The sequence below is a fragment of the Mesoplodon mirus genome, assembly GCF_964341445.2.
Source record: "Mesoplodon mirus genome assembly, chromosome: 2".
In the NCBI taxonomy this organism is placed as follows: domain Eukaryota; kingdom Metazoa; phylum Chordata; class Mammalia; order Artiodactyla; family Ziphiidae; genus Mesoplodon; species Mesoplodon mirus.
The window spans coordinates 70,632,949-70,647,301 of NC_138977.1; positions in this window are offsets into that span (position 1 = coordinate 70,632,949).

Sequence of the window (14,353 nt, forward strand, 5' to 3'; positions counted from 1 at the left end):
GCGGGTTCGTGCCCCGGTCTGGGAGGATCCCACATGCCGCGGAGTGACTGGGCCCGTGAACCATGGCCACTGAGCCTGCGCGTCTGGAGCCTGTGCTCTGCAACGGGAGAGGCCACAACAGTGAGAGGCCCATGTACTGCAAAAAAAAAAAAAAAAAAAAAAAAACAAACACACACACACACACACACACACACAAAACTGCCATTATAAAAATGTTCAAAGACTTAAAAAAAAAAAATGGACACAAGTCAGCAGATGGGAGACCTCAGTGGAGAACTGGGTACTCTAAAAAAGAACCAAATGGAAATTCTACAACTGAAATCTGAGTAATTCAAAAGAGAATAAGCCAGGAGAAATAGAGGAACAATAAGAACAAACAAGAAAGGTTGAAAAAATAGAAAGCACATAGCAAGGTAGTAGAATTAAACCCAATCATATTAATTACTTAAAATGAATTGACTAAACTCTTCATTTAAGAGGCAGAGACTGCATAAAAATGCAGACTCTACAAGATGCTACCTATAAATGAAGCAATTTAAGTATAAGTATACATGTAGTTAGAATGTGAAAAAAGGAGGGGAAATGCTATACCATGGAATAGTAAGCACAAGAAAGCTGCTGTGCTTATATCGATTTCACACAAAGCAGACTTCCAGACAGAGGTTCTTGTTACATATAGAGACATTTCATAATGATATTTTAATTCACCAGGAAGGCACAGAAATCCTAAATATATAGGGGATGCACATGATACAGTTTTAAAATACATGAAGGAAAAACTCACAGAACAAATCCACAGTTATAATTGGAGATTTTAACACCTTGTTTTCATAAATTGATGCAACAAGACCAAAAAAAAAAAAAAAAATCAGTAAAGAGAGAGAAGGGAAAGCTGAAGAGGAGATGCACCACCTTCACCCACACTGACCACTGTGCCCCTGGCCTCCCTGCTTCCTCCTGAGTTCTTGTGAACACACTTCTGAAATGTCCTTCCTTCCTCCTCTTTTTAGCAAAAGTGTGTGGAATCAGCTAAATATTAATAAATTATGAAACATACATCATGATTCTCTTTGTTCTGTGACAGTATAAACCTGCGATTATTTTATCCAGAGGGAAAACACAGAACACACAGAGCACCTCAGTACAGGATAACTGAAGAGTGCAAATCAATTGCAACATCCCAGCTTGCCTGATGTTTCACTCTCTACCTGCCGACGTTTATTTGCTCCATAGAGACATATGCAGAGCTTGGCATCACTTTGTATACCATTTTTGTTGTACTCTCTTTGAGTTATTTGATACTGTGGCCATAGTTAGTTATGACTTTTAACTTGTTCATTGCAATGATTGAAAACAATATCAAAACGAAAGCCCCATGTTTTTCTTCTTTGGCAGTTTCTCTCTGCCTTTGGCATTTTTTGGGTAAGCTTTCTTCTCCTTCCTTTCTTTGCCATGGTGTCTCCCATTTCCTGGGTCACAATTCTTGCAGCGAGCTTTCTCAGCTGTAACCCGGGTTCGGAGAAAGGACTGGCCCAACACAGGAATGATTCAGCGTTATGGACGATTTTCCCCTGTGTGATGAGGTGGGGAAAGAGCTTACGGCGTTTGCACTTGGAAGATTGTGCACATTTCCTTAAGTCCTTTTCACAGAAGTCCATGAGTTACAGTTGGAGAGCTACGGTTGTCTTCCCATGTGACTGGGCTAGAGTTTCTAGGTGTGGCCCCCAATCTCTCTTTATACATTTCCAAGCTGGCAACAACTTCCTAGGTTCTCTCTTCCTTTCTCCTTGGGTCAGGATTCACCAGTAATATTTTTTCTTTCATTCCAAGCGTCACAAACCGGTTGCCGTTGAGCCAAAGTTGTCCCGCAGACATGTTTCATTCTCACTGCACAGTTAAATTTTTTTTAAGTTGCCAAATTAAAACATCCGGAGATTTCACATACAAACTTTCAGATTTACCTAAACAAATGCAAAAACAAAAAAGGAAGAGCAGGCATTACTAAGCCTGGCCCCACTCATGTATTCAGTTTCCTGGCAGGCCTGGTCGCGGCCCTCTCTGCCAAATCAGCAACCCTGCCCTCCTTTTCAGCCTCCCAAACACCCCAGGGTCCAAAGAAGTGAAAAAAGTTTGGAGAGCTCCGCTTTAAGCCATGTCAGAATAATAAGAATCTAGTTTTTAGAATTCCAAGTCTCCTTTTCCTATCCTTATCGGATATACCAGCAAACCTTTTTATTTTGCTTATTTTACATCTCTGGAATAAAGCAATCTGAAAAAAATTTTTTTAAGCTGTAGCTTCCCATAGTTGCCTCTAGATGGCAGTATTGTACTGGTATTCTCTCAGCTATTCCTCATTCCGGCTGCCTTCAAAATGTTAATCATCTAATTTTTCAGTGGGAATAATTTTTGTTTCTAAATTTATTTCAGTATTTTTTCAATAATGTCAAATTTATCAGTAAGCAGGTAGAGTCCACAAGCTGCAATATTTAAAAGAACAAAACGACAATCTTTTTTTCCCCCTCTTTGGAGCTTCCTGAGTTGATTAGCAGAAACGGAACATATTGCAACATATAATTGTCACGATTATGCAGGCTGTTCATTTAGAGTTTGTGTGTGCACATGCATTCAGCTGCCACATCTGCAATGCATGTTGAAAAAATAGCCCCTTCTCTGTGCACTTTGAAACATCAAATATTTCTCATTTGGAGCAATTTCTTTATTTTGTTTTGTGGATAATGAATGTTACCCACAAATATGGGAGGCAAGGGAGCAGGAAATAGTCTACTACAAGGAGGAGGCTCTTAGAGATATACATATACATAAGTAGACAAATGTGAGCTGTGTGCCGGCCTCATACATAAACGAGGCAAGTGCTGCGAAAGGGAAGTTGTGAGTGCTAATTAGATTAATGGTTTGAGAACAAATTCATTTCAGAGCAGCTAATTAAATATTTCACTATGAGTTACTGTGTGTAATTTGCTTTGGTATGCAACAGACAAATATTAAGTATTTAATTTTATCTTCAAGTACAACCCACTAATATTTCACTGATTTAATTCTTTGGTTTTGGTGCTTTGGGTTTTCAAAGTGCCATCTTTTTAGTCCTGGTTAATCCACTTGACAGCTGAGTGTGACACAGGAACCTGGCAGTTCCCTTTTGTAAAAGCTTGGTCAATTACACCTTGGACCAACCTGTTTGGTCATCACCTTGATTACATCCTAAAAGGTTAGAGTTGAAAGAACTCCATGAGGGCTTCTCTCATCCAGTGTTCAAGGGTTACAATTTCCCTGACGGACAGGTCCTCCAGTCCCTGAGGAGCTCCCTCAGGAGTGGGAATGTCTCAGGCAGAATTGTGTCAATATTGGCCCCACTGAGGGACAGAGGTGACTCTGGGGACATTTTTCCTCACAATGAGCCAAGGGGAGGGCAGAGGCAAGAAGGAAATGCAGGTAGACAGGTGAACAGGGCTGCCGCCGGGAGAGTTCTGCAGGCTACAGTGAGGAGTGTGGCAACACAGCCCTCCAGGCAGTTGCTATGATTTCATCAGAAGTGGCACATGGGATGGAACCCGTCTGACTTCCCGGGCTTGTTCTACATGTAGCATGCAGAAGCCGCTGTGACCTCTCTCTGTTATAAGAGAGACTCCTTTACTTCTATGGCTCCAGACTCCTCCTCGCCCCTGAGCTGAATGCCTTGAACCTTAGATCCAAGTGCTGGATTTCACCTTTGTTCCACTACTTGGCATACCCCTCTTTCCACATCCTGCTTGGAGTCTGGCTTTTAGGTCAGACTTGGTGGCACCCAACTAAGATGCCTAGAAAAAAGGTCATCAGTAGCCTTTGCTTTCAGGAAAAGCACCCTTGTTAGCATGAGCTGGGTCCTACCCTGCAAAGTCTGAGCAGCAGCCCCACCTCCTCACGTACAGCTCCTACCCTGCCTGACCACTGATCCATCCTGACTTAGGCTATTCCTGCCCCTCCCAGACACCCTTCCTGACCCCTCTCTGCCTCTCTCTCCCTTTTCTGTCCTTTGGGAGCTAAGTTAAGACAGTACGGTCTTTCACTAAGCCTTCCTGGACACATCTGTCTCCACAATAGAATTTTTCCTCCCTCTGAATACCTCCAGATCCTTAATCCACCCTGTTAGAGGGAGTTTGAAAGAGTCCTCAGAGAGGTATGTAGCCTGACTATCTTTTTGTCCAGGTTTTCAGTGGCTCTAATCCCTGGGTAAGTGGAATCTGAATTAGAGCACATAAAATCCACCTTCTCTGGAGCATTTATGACAACCTTTCTAGTTCCAAGAAAAATTTCAAGGCAAGTTACTCTTTATACGCAGCTTGCATTTTCAACACCATAGCCTTTGGCTGATGGGATCTTGTTACAGGAAGCATGAGGTCTGCATTTCCACCTTGGGACAATCTCATCTTGCCCCCAGGTCTGGAAGTCCTGTGTTCAACCCAGCTCTCTGTCAAAATGCTCACCGCGTAACTGATGGAATTTGCAAAGACTAAATGACTTGAGGGAACAGGAAGGAAAGAGGTGGGCTGAGAGAGGTGGGGCTGGTGGGAAGATGCCCTGACTTTAGACTTCGGGATTCTTCAAGGAAAAATAGTGTTTTCAGAGAAGATGAGATGACAGGTGAGTTCCAGGTAGAGGGAATAGTAGATGCAGAGAAGTGGAAGTAGGAAACAGTTATCTACCTGCTCCCTTTGCTTCAAGGCTCAGCTAAATTCCTGCCTTCTTCAGAAATCTTTCTCCGATAATCTCAGACCACAGAGATGTTCACTGTGGTTGCCTGTCTCATTCTTACAGAGTCAGACCGGAAGCCCCTGGAGACCAGAAGCCTCAGGAGACTGACAGCCTCTGGAGACTGGAAGACCTGTTTCAGCCTTTTCTGTAGTCGACCCAGTCCCCAGGACTGTGCTCCCTAACTGCTCAGACACTGCCATCCTGTAGGGGGAGTGCAGGATGAATGCAATACACATTTCCAGGTTGCCAGTTTCTTACTGATTCTGCAACAAAGGAAAAGATCTTCCTTCTCTCATCCAATGTAAAAGATGAAAAAAAAAAAAAGCTTGAGTTTCTCTTGGTGGAAAACAAAGGGAAGTTTGCTTAACTATGACTCTGTCTCTCCAACATGCAAAGTGTTGTTTTTCTGCAAAATAGGGTTTTTCGGTTTTTTTTAGATGTTGGGGGTAGGAGTTTATTAATTAATTAAAATTTTTGCTGTGTTGGGTCTTCGTTTCTGTGCGAGGGCTTTCTCTAGTTGCAGCAAGCAGGGGCCACTCTTCATCGCGGTGCGTGGGCCTCTCACTATGGCGGCCTCTCTTGTTGCGGAGCACAGGCTCCAGACGCGCAGGCTCAGTAGTTGTGGCTCAGGGGCACAGTTGCTCCGTGGCATGTGGGATCCTCCCAGCCCAGGGCTCGAACCTGTGTTCCCTGCATTAGCAGGCAGATTCTCAACCACTGAGCCACCAGGGAAGCCCCCCAAATAGGGTTTTTAATATTTGGTAAGTTTTTGAGAACACTGCACGGTATCAGCTCTGAATGGTTGGGCTCAAAGACTTGTATAAATATCGCTAAAGAAGAGCCATATTAAAGCGTCCAGTCTCCCTGATTTACGCTTTAACTTTACCTACACATAAATCTTCAGAAGAGTTCCTTTTCTCAACTTCACATTCCTCCAGACTCTAACACTGGCCTTTTATGGACTAGAAATCTGGCCACTTTGTATTCCTTCAGTAGCTACAACAATAAAGCCACCCTCGTTATGGAATAAAATTGAAAACTGTCTCCCAACTGTGCAGTTGATTTGAATGAAATCTGTTCTGTTTGTCTTACTACATTGTAGTCAGTGATAGATGAAGAGGGGAGTTTGGGGGCTTCTGTGGATCCTGACACTGGGCCTGATAACTAGAGCTGTAACCACGCCACCATCTATCATTCTGGGAAGCTTGAAGGTGGTCTCACCAGAAGCTGGCGTGCACCTCTTAGTGGGACGGGGTGGGCTTGCTCTGATTTGTCAAACGATGTCTTTAATGCAGAAGGTTAGAAAGGTTTGAATTTGCTGAGAAAAATCATAGTTTTTCATTTGTGGACTTTGCTTTAAAGAAAATATTTTCTGATGAGTGTGTGTGTGTGTCTTTGTGTCCCAATCATCACACCACAAAGGACATCCCAGTTTGGTTCCCACTGCCTACTTAGTGTATTGCTTGTGTGCATACATTTGTAATCTGCGTGGCCCTGACTCCTTGGTCAAACACGAACACAGCTCTGTGGACCAATGGCTGCTGCCTCATGCTTTTTCTTCCTCTTTTTAAAATTGGAGAGGAATCACCTTCCGCCTGGTGTGGTGACCTTCAGTTGGGCTTGCTCTCAGTTTTTCCTGATTCCTGCCTGGTGAGGGAACGTGCTAGGCTGGGGCTGGCTTAGAATTCGAACGTGTTTTCTGTCCCTGGAGTCATTACTGTCTTAATTAAGCCATAAGACGTTGCTGAGGGACAGGGGGGAGCAGTGAATACTCATCTCTTTTTGACTTGCCCAAAGGGTATTTGGCTCAAAATAAAATGCAGGTGAATGTAATTTCTTTCCCTAAGAGCATGGAATTATGGGAATATTGTTGTGCTGAGCAGGGCTCAAAGCTGGAAGATATTTGAAGATTTGCTTCTGGTTTTACTCCAGCTGGTCCCAGGGAAGGGGTGATGGACAATTTAGGGGCTGGCTAGTCCTTCTCTGGGGCTTTTGTGGCTTAGGTGCCTGGTGGTGATATAGACTATTCTGGTAAAGAGCTAGAATTTTTCTTTGCTTCTTATAGGATCTTCTTCTGTATGCTTCATTTACAAATAGGTCAAAAAAATGGGGTTTTCTCCAGAGCATGTGTTAACTTATTATCCACTAGCTGCTATTTCACAGATGTCTGCCAAACTTTGCACTTTATATGGTACATATTTTATTGGTTTGCACATAGATGGATGTTGGCAGTTACTCAAGGATCTACTCAAAGCAAGCAAATCCTTTACCAACATTACATGTTTATTCTCTTGGGTTCTTTTGTATCACATTTGTATCCCCTTTTGGTAGCAACTTGTTTTATCATCATCTGTTATTTCCTTTTGTCTCCTTAAATATAGAGTGACTTTCTTGCTTGGTAATTTCTGGAAGATTACCTTCTAAAATATGGTTGTGTTGATTTGATCAATGTTTTGTAAGTATTTTTATAAAACAAATTTTATAAATTATAGAGTTTGATAATAAATAATGATGGTTTCTGACTTCCTGGTGACTGTGCATATGCAGATCAGTTATGATTCCTGTCTTATCCCCACTTCCCTGGCCCCCCAAGGCTGTGCCTCTTGTTTATGTCTTTGTTAGTCAATGTTGAGTCTACTTCCCTTTTCTTTAAATTATGCATCATCAGTTTAAAGGGCTAGTTGTCACTAACTTTTTTTTTTTTTTTTTTTGTGGTACGCAGGCCTCTCACTGTTGTGGCCTCTCCCGTTGCGGAGCACAGGTTCCGGATGCGCAGGCTCAGCGGCCACGGCCCTCGGGCCCAGCCACTCCGCAGCATGTGGGATCTTCCCGGACCGAGGCACAAACCCGTGTCCCCGCATCAGCAGGCAGACCCTCAACCACTGCGCCACCAGGGAAGCCCGGTCCCCTTCCTTTGAGACCTGGAGAATTTGGGTCTTCCTGGAAGCCTTATTCAGTTGTTTCCTCAGACAGAGTTCTGCTTTATGTCCTAATCTGCCAGGAAAGGGACTCACACCCAGGCAGAGCAAAAGGGCACACAGGCCTGAAGGGGGAGAAGTGGGAGGGAATTCAAGAAAATTAGGTCATTGAATGTTCTACTGAGACTGCTGGCTTTGGGTACATCCCTCCAGAGTCCCAGGACAGGGCTTTCAACAAAGGAAATGCTCAACAAACATTTGATGTAGGAAGGAAGGAGGGAGGCAGGGAGGGAGGAAGGAAGGAGTTCCATCAGTTGGCGTAACTTTGGCTGTATCCTGTCCAAAGAGTATTCCTCAAAGTTCCAGACATTACAATGCTTTCTTCCATTGAACTGACCCTGGAAGTCACCATGCTTAATTACTCCTTCGTGGCCCCTGGGATTTTATGTCACCCAAGCTGTCTATTCTCATGTGCCAGCAATGACTACAGCTGGTCTTAGAAGGCTCAGAAGGCTGGCCATGGCTTTCGTGGCCTCAACATTGGGGTGTTTGGCTCACAGTTTCTGAGTTTTTAACGTACAGTGTAGCTCTTCTTTAGATGTGACTGGTTCTTGCTTCCCTGTACAAAAACAAACCCACTCTGGCTGGTTTTGTTTGTATGTGTGGAAAAACATATTCAGGTAACAGATCTGTTTGAAAATAAACTGCAAAGGATGTCTAAAAGTAAACTCAAAGACTCTTCTGTAGCTTGTAGCTTTTTCTGTGGATGTGTTCATCTGCTAATGGAAGTGGACTCTAGTTTTCTGAGAGTTGGTGTAAGTGCAGTCTGTTTAGAAAAGCAAATCTGCATTTATCTCCTAACTGCATGTTGCTGCGAAACTACGAGGCTCTGGTAGAGGCAACGCTCACTTCCCCCCTCTTCTCTCAGGCCTCCTTTCACACTCTGTGAGCTGTTATGCTTCCTCTTTCAGTTGGGAGAATGCACGCTCTCCCTGCATAAGTGACATGTCTGAACAAAATGCAAAAGTAATGCACTTAGAACCAACTCTTCCTGGACACCTAAATGGTAGGCCTAAAACTGTGCCCATTAACACCAAAACCAAAAACAGAACAGTAAAAAAATGGAACCTCCCCCTCCCCCCAAAACATACAAAATGGAACAGCAAAATCCTCACATTTGATCTGAAAAACTCAGACTTTTCTGAAATGGCTGGAACCAGCCCTGAGGAATTCCAGTGCTTCTGTGGGAGAGGCTTGCAGAATGAATGGTGAGGCTGGCGGAGTTGTGATGGTGTCCAGTGAGTCTGACAATGCAGTGACCTTGGGCAGAAGTTTAGTGTCACTTGGTCTCCCTCTGGCCACTTCACACATCTGTCAGAGACACATAATAACCCATCCTCATCTCGTGGGGGCTGAGGATTAATTAATAAGTGATTGTAAATTACTTGGTACTCCTCAGAGGAAATGCATTCTATAAGTGCAAAGAATCATTATTATCCAGCAATTCAGCTGGCTCTGAAGCACTAATGACTTCAGGGAGGCTGCTGGAACACACACTGTGGTCTTTCCAGTTTAGAAACCAAAAGTTGAGGGACTATATGGGGCTTTATTCCCCTATTAACCCTACTATAAAACAAGACATTCTTCCCCACAAAAATGTCTGCCCTATTATTGCATTTTTTCCTCTAAACTATGAAAACAGATACCTTCCTGGATTCTGGCTGGGAATTCACAGCGGGAGAGTGGTGTTTCCCAAGGTCGATTCTCAGCACACCAAGCCCACGTGACACACAAAACCAAAAGGGCTTTGTCAGGATACCATACATAATGCACTTTAGTGCATTAGTGACCTGCAAGGGGTTTATGAGAACGTGTTGAACTTTATTTACCTCACTCCCAAAATTATTGGATAAAGTCCTGGAGATGTTTGCAAAAATTGCACATTCCACTCTGTGTGCATCCCTGATTTCAATGTGACTTTAAGGTTTCTCTCATGAGTGGATGGGGCTGTTTCCATACCTTTGAGTGTGGGCAGGCTTAGTGACGTGTTGTGGTCAATAGGATGTGGCCGAAATGACTTTGTATCAGTTCTGAGCCTGAGCATCAAGACGTCTTGCAGCTTCTATTCTCACTGGTGGAGCCCTGACAGTCTCCATAGGAATGAGCCCAGGCCAGTCTGCTGAAGGATGAGAGAGATGTGGCCCCAGACAACCACCAGCCAACAACCAGAGCCATCCGACTTATTGGAAGGAGGCTGACCACAGACACGTGAGAGCGACCAGCTGCACACAGCCCAGCTTGTTGACCCAGAGACTTGTGAGCCAGATAAATGGTTGTTGTTTTAAACCACTAAGTTTTGGGTGATTTGTATGCAGCAATAGATTCATAGTACAATAATGACATCCATTAAAAAACTCTTTTAATTGTCCCAGGGGTATAAATTGGAGTTACAAAGTGGTGATGCATAGACGATTTAGCATTTGGCCGGATTGGCTGTGATCAGCTCAGTATCCTTGCTGCTTCTTTGTCCATTTTCGTCTGTGCTTTGGGGAAGAATCAGGGACTTACCTCACAGTTCCTGTCCTCATATTGTTCTGGGTTCTATTCAGCCAATTAGAGTCACTTGAGTGAGAATTGGAAAGTGAAAGAGAAGACAAAGCTATCATCCTTGGGTAATTGTGGATAGAAGTGTGGGCAGATGCTGGTGTGAAGTTTGTAACAGCTTCTGGGTGAGCTCCTAGGAATCACCCCCATGGCCCTGGAACTTCTGGGTTTATGAACTCAGTCAGTTGCTTCCCCAGACCTTCCAAGGGTGTGGAAACCCCTGATGGGGGAGAGTTCCAATTACATTAGAAATTAGAATGTGATGACTGTTATAAGGGAATTTCTAGGGTATAGCACATGACTGATGGCCATGAAGAACCAGGCTCCAGTTGAAAGCTTTACTCTGCTACCTTTTAAAACTAAATGTTTACTAATGTATTATAAAGGATTCCACTCAGGAATGGCCAGGGGGGAGAGGTGTATATGGGAAGAGGGTGTCTCCAGGAGCTCCCTGGGCATGCCACCCTCCCAGCACCAGGATGTGTTTACCAACCTGGAAGCTCTGTTTTTCCTTTTTACCTCAGTGACTGAGGGACCTTCCTGTACATTTTGCCTCATTTTACTCAAGTGTAAAATGGGAATGACAGTTTTTACCCCAAAGAATTGTTGTGAGGAATAGATGTGGTCCACATGCATAGATTTGTGGCACATAGTCGTTCTCTGAATGGCAGTTGTCTATTAGTTCAGGCTAGGTCCAAATTTTCAATGAATGGAACCTAATTACTGAGTTGTGCTCTTCCAAATGGCCCCATGTTGCTCCCTTCAGTTTTCTCTTAAAATAAGACACATTAGTACATCTCAAGGGAAGTACATCAGTAACTTCCCGGGCGTCTCTATATGGCCCCTCGGCTCCCTGATCTCTACGCCTTTTGCACGGCTTGCTCCTGTTGCAAAGATTGTTTTCTAATAAGTCAAAACATTGACTCAGGTGAATTAGAACACAATTGCTGTGGTATTTCCCAGGGATTTGCCTTTGAAATCAGCAAACAAATCAAAACATCTCATTCCCCTGTAAGGATCTCAAAAGGATTGTATCAGAACTCAAAGGCAAGGTGGGGCAGAACAGAAATGAGAAAAGCAACCGTCCATTTTCACTGGTACAGTAGTTGCTGTGTTGAGAGAGTCCCACAAGGAATCAAGACTGTATTGAAAACAGAAAAATCCAAAAAACTTTATCTGATGTCTTGCTGTGCTTAGCTTTTTTTTTTAAAATATTTTTTTTACATCTTTATTGGAGTATAATTGCTTTACAATGGTGTGTTAGTTTCTGCTTTATAACAAAGTGAATCAGTTATACATATACATATGTTCCCATATCCCTTCCCTCTTGCGTCTCCCTCCCTCCCACCCTCCCTATCCCACCCCTCCAGGTGGTCATGTGCTTAGCTTTTTGTTTGCTTACTTGTAGGGAGGCAGGGGTGAGTGCTGGGCTTCTTGAACTTTCTTATGGAGGAAACTTCAAGTGCAACTAAGAGGAAACCCATCTCCCCAGAGATCTCCACGTGTGGTCCAAACCCACAGACCAAAAAGTATGGCATTTATTTGATCTTTACAATGCATATTAATTTTTCCTATATGTAATAATTTATTTTAATATGAAAATTATATTCCCCCTAAATCTCTGTAGGTAACGGATGCTCCAGGAAGATGTGTGTACTGAGTTTACTCCTTGAATGGTAATACTGTAAAGAGAATGCACTCAGACTCAGACAGATATGGGTTTGAATTCTGGACTCCCCATTTTATAGCTGTGTGACCTGTGGAAATGAGTTAATTTTTCTGAGCCATTTATCTCATCCGAAAAAAAAAAGATAACAATATTTCTTTGGCAGGGTTGTTGTGAGGATAAGAATTAAATGAGATAATGCATGTAAAGTGTCTAACAAAGTAAGTGATAACATGTGCACAGGAAACAGAATTACAGTATTGTGTTAGTTTCAGGTATACAGCAAAGTGATTCGGTCATATATATAGATTTTTTTTCATATTTTTTCCATTATAGTTTATTAAAAGATATTGAATATAGTTCCTTGTGCTCTACAGTAAATCCTTGTTGTTTACCTATTTTACATATAGTAGTGTGCATCTGTTAATCCCATACTCCCAATTCATCCTCCCCCCACTTCCCCTTTGGTAACCATAAGTTTGTTTTCTATGTCTGTGAGTCTGTTTCTGTTTTGTAAATAAATTCATTTGTACTATTTTTTACATTCCATGTATAAGTGATATTGTATAATATTTGTTTTTCTCTGTCTGACTTACTTCACTTAGTATGATAATTCCTAGGTCCATCCATGTTGCTGCAAATGGCATTATTTCATTCCTTTTTATGGCTGAGTAACATTCCATCATATATATATATATATACCACATCTTCTTTGTCCATTTATCTGTTGATGGGCACTTAGGTTGTTTCCATGTCTTGGCTATTGTAAATAGTGCCGCTGTGATCATTGGGGTGCATGTATCTTTTCAAATTAGAACTTCATCTTTTCTGGATATATGCTCAGGAGTGGGATTGTTGGATTATATGGTAACTCTATTTTTCATTTTTTAAGGGACCTCCATACAATTGTTACTTACTCTTAGAAGGAGGAAAATGAAGAAATTTTTCTCATCTTCTTGATTGCTGGAAGATCACTTAACTTTAGTCTTCATTAAGGCTGAGATCTCACAGTGGACATTGTGAAACTTTTGCAGATGTGGGATTAAGGAGCCTGGACCAGCCAGAGAGAAGGAAGTACACATAGGTAAAGAATGGATTCTATTTGAACAGTGACTTTGATTTCCTTCAGCTGGTGGTTGCCAACGATCTGTTCCTGAAAGACTTGCTTAATTTATGTGGATCTAAATATTTATTCACATAGTCATGTGGTCGGGACCTTGGAGTACTTATGCTCCATTGAGTACATTGGAGTACATTGAGCTGCCTATCCCCATTCATTTGGTTCCTCTTATTTGCTTGATTTCTTTGCCTGAACAGATGGATTTCAGACATTCAAAATGCCTTGTCAAGTAAATATCGTAGGACAAAATCGGAAGATAAAAACCGAGGTTTTGCCTCCTGGTTTCTTTTCTGGTTTTCACTATTTTCTTTCTTTCTTTTTTTTCCTCTCTGTTTTGGTCACAAAGTATTTATTGCCTCCAGGGGAGGAGTGAGATGAAGGGGAGCATTAAGGCATCTCTGAATGGCTTTCAAACAAGTATCTGAATGGAATTTGAGGGATAGTGGTGGAAACAATTGTCTCGATAGCCCAGGCTATCAAGAGCTTTGTTTTTTGGTTTTATTTTTAACAAAGGTATTTTGCAGCCAGAGTTTGTCGTAAGCCTTAGAGTGATGTGGTAGGTTTAAGGCCACATCTTTAAATGGAATACAGCACATTAGATTGAATAGAATAGAATATGGCAGAAGTGATGAGATGTCACTTCGAGAACAGTGGCTTTCATCTTGGGAGCTGTCCCTCACTCTCTCAGTGTGCTGGCTCTGTGGGAAGCCAGCTGCCACGTTGTGAGGCAGCCTTGTGGAGGTGCCCACGTAAGTAAGCTGGAAGCAGGATTTTTGAGGCCTGCCACATCACATGAGGGAGCTTGGAAGCAAATCCTCCCCCAGTCCAGCCTTGAGATGACTGCAGCCAGGCCAATGACAGATTGACTGCAATCTTAGGAGAGACCTTGAGGCAGAGACACTCATTTTAATCACGTCCAGTTTCCTGACCCATAGAAACCGTGAGATCATCAATGTTTGTTCTGCTGAGCTGTTAAGTTTTGGGATCATTTGTTATACAGCAGTAGATAACTAATATATGTGGCCAATGCATGATGGTATAAAATCAGTTTTTCTTCCAAAGAGGTAATAAAGATCTGATGGCTTGTTGGTGGGAAAGGGTGATGAGAGAGAATGTCACCAGGGTTAAGACAATGATGGATTTCCATCTGGGGACATGGACAAATGCCCTGTCTTCCTAGAGGGGTGGATGGAAACCCTGGGTAAGTTTGAGGGGTTCTGCAAAGTAGAGAGGAATTAAGCCTTGCTTCCTGGGGAGGCAGCAAACTTACTACAGGAGAAAATAATATCTGCTGCA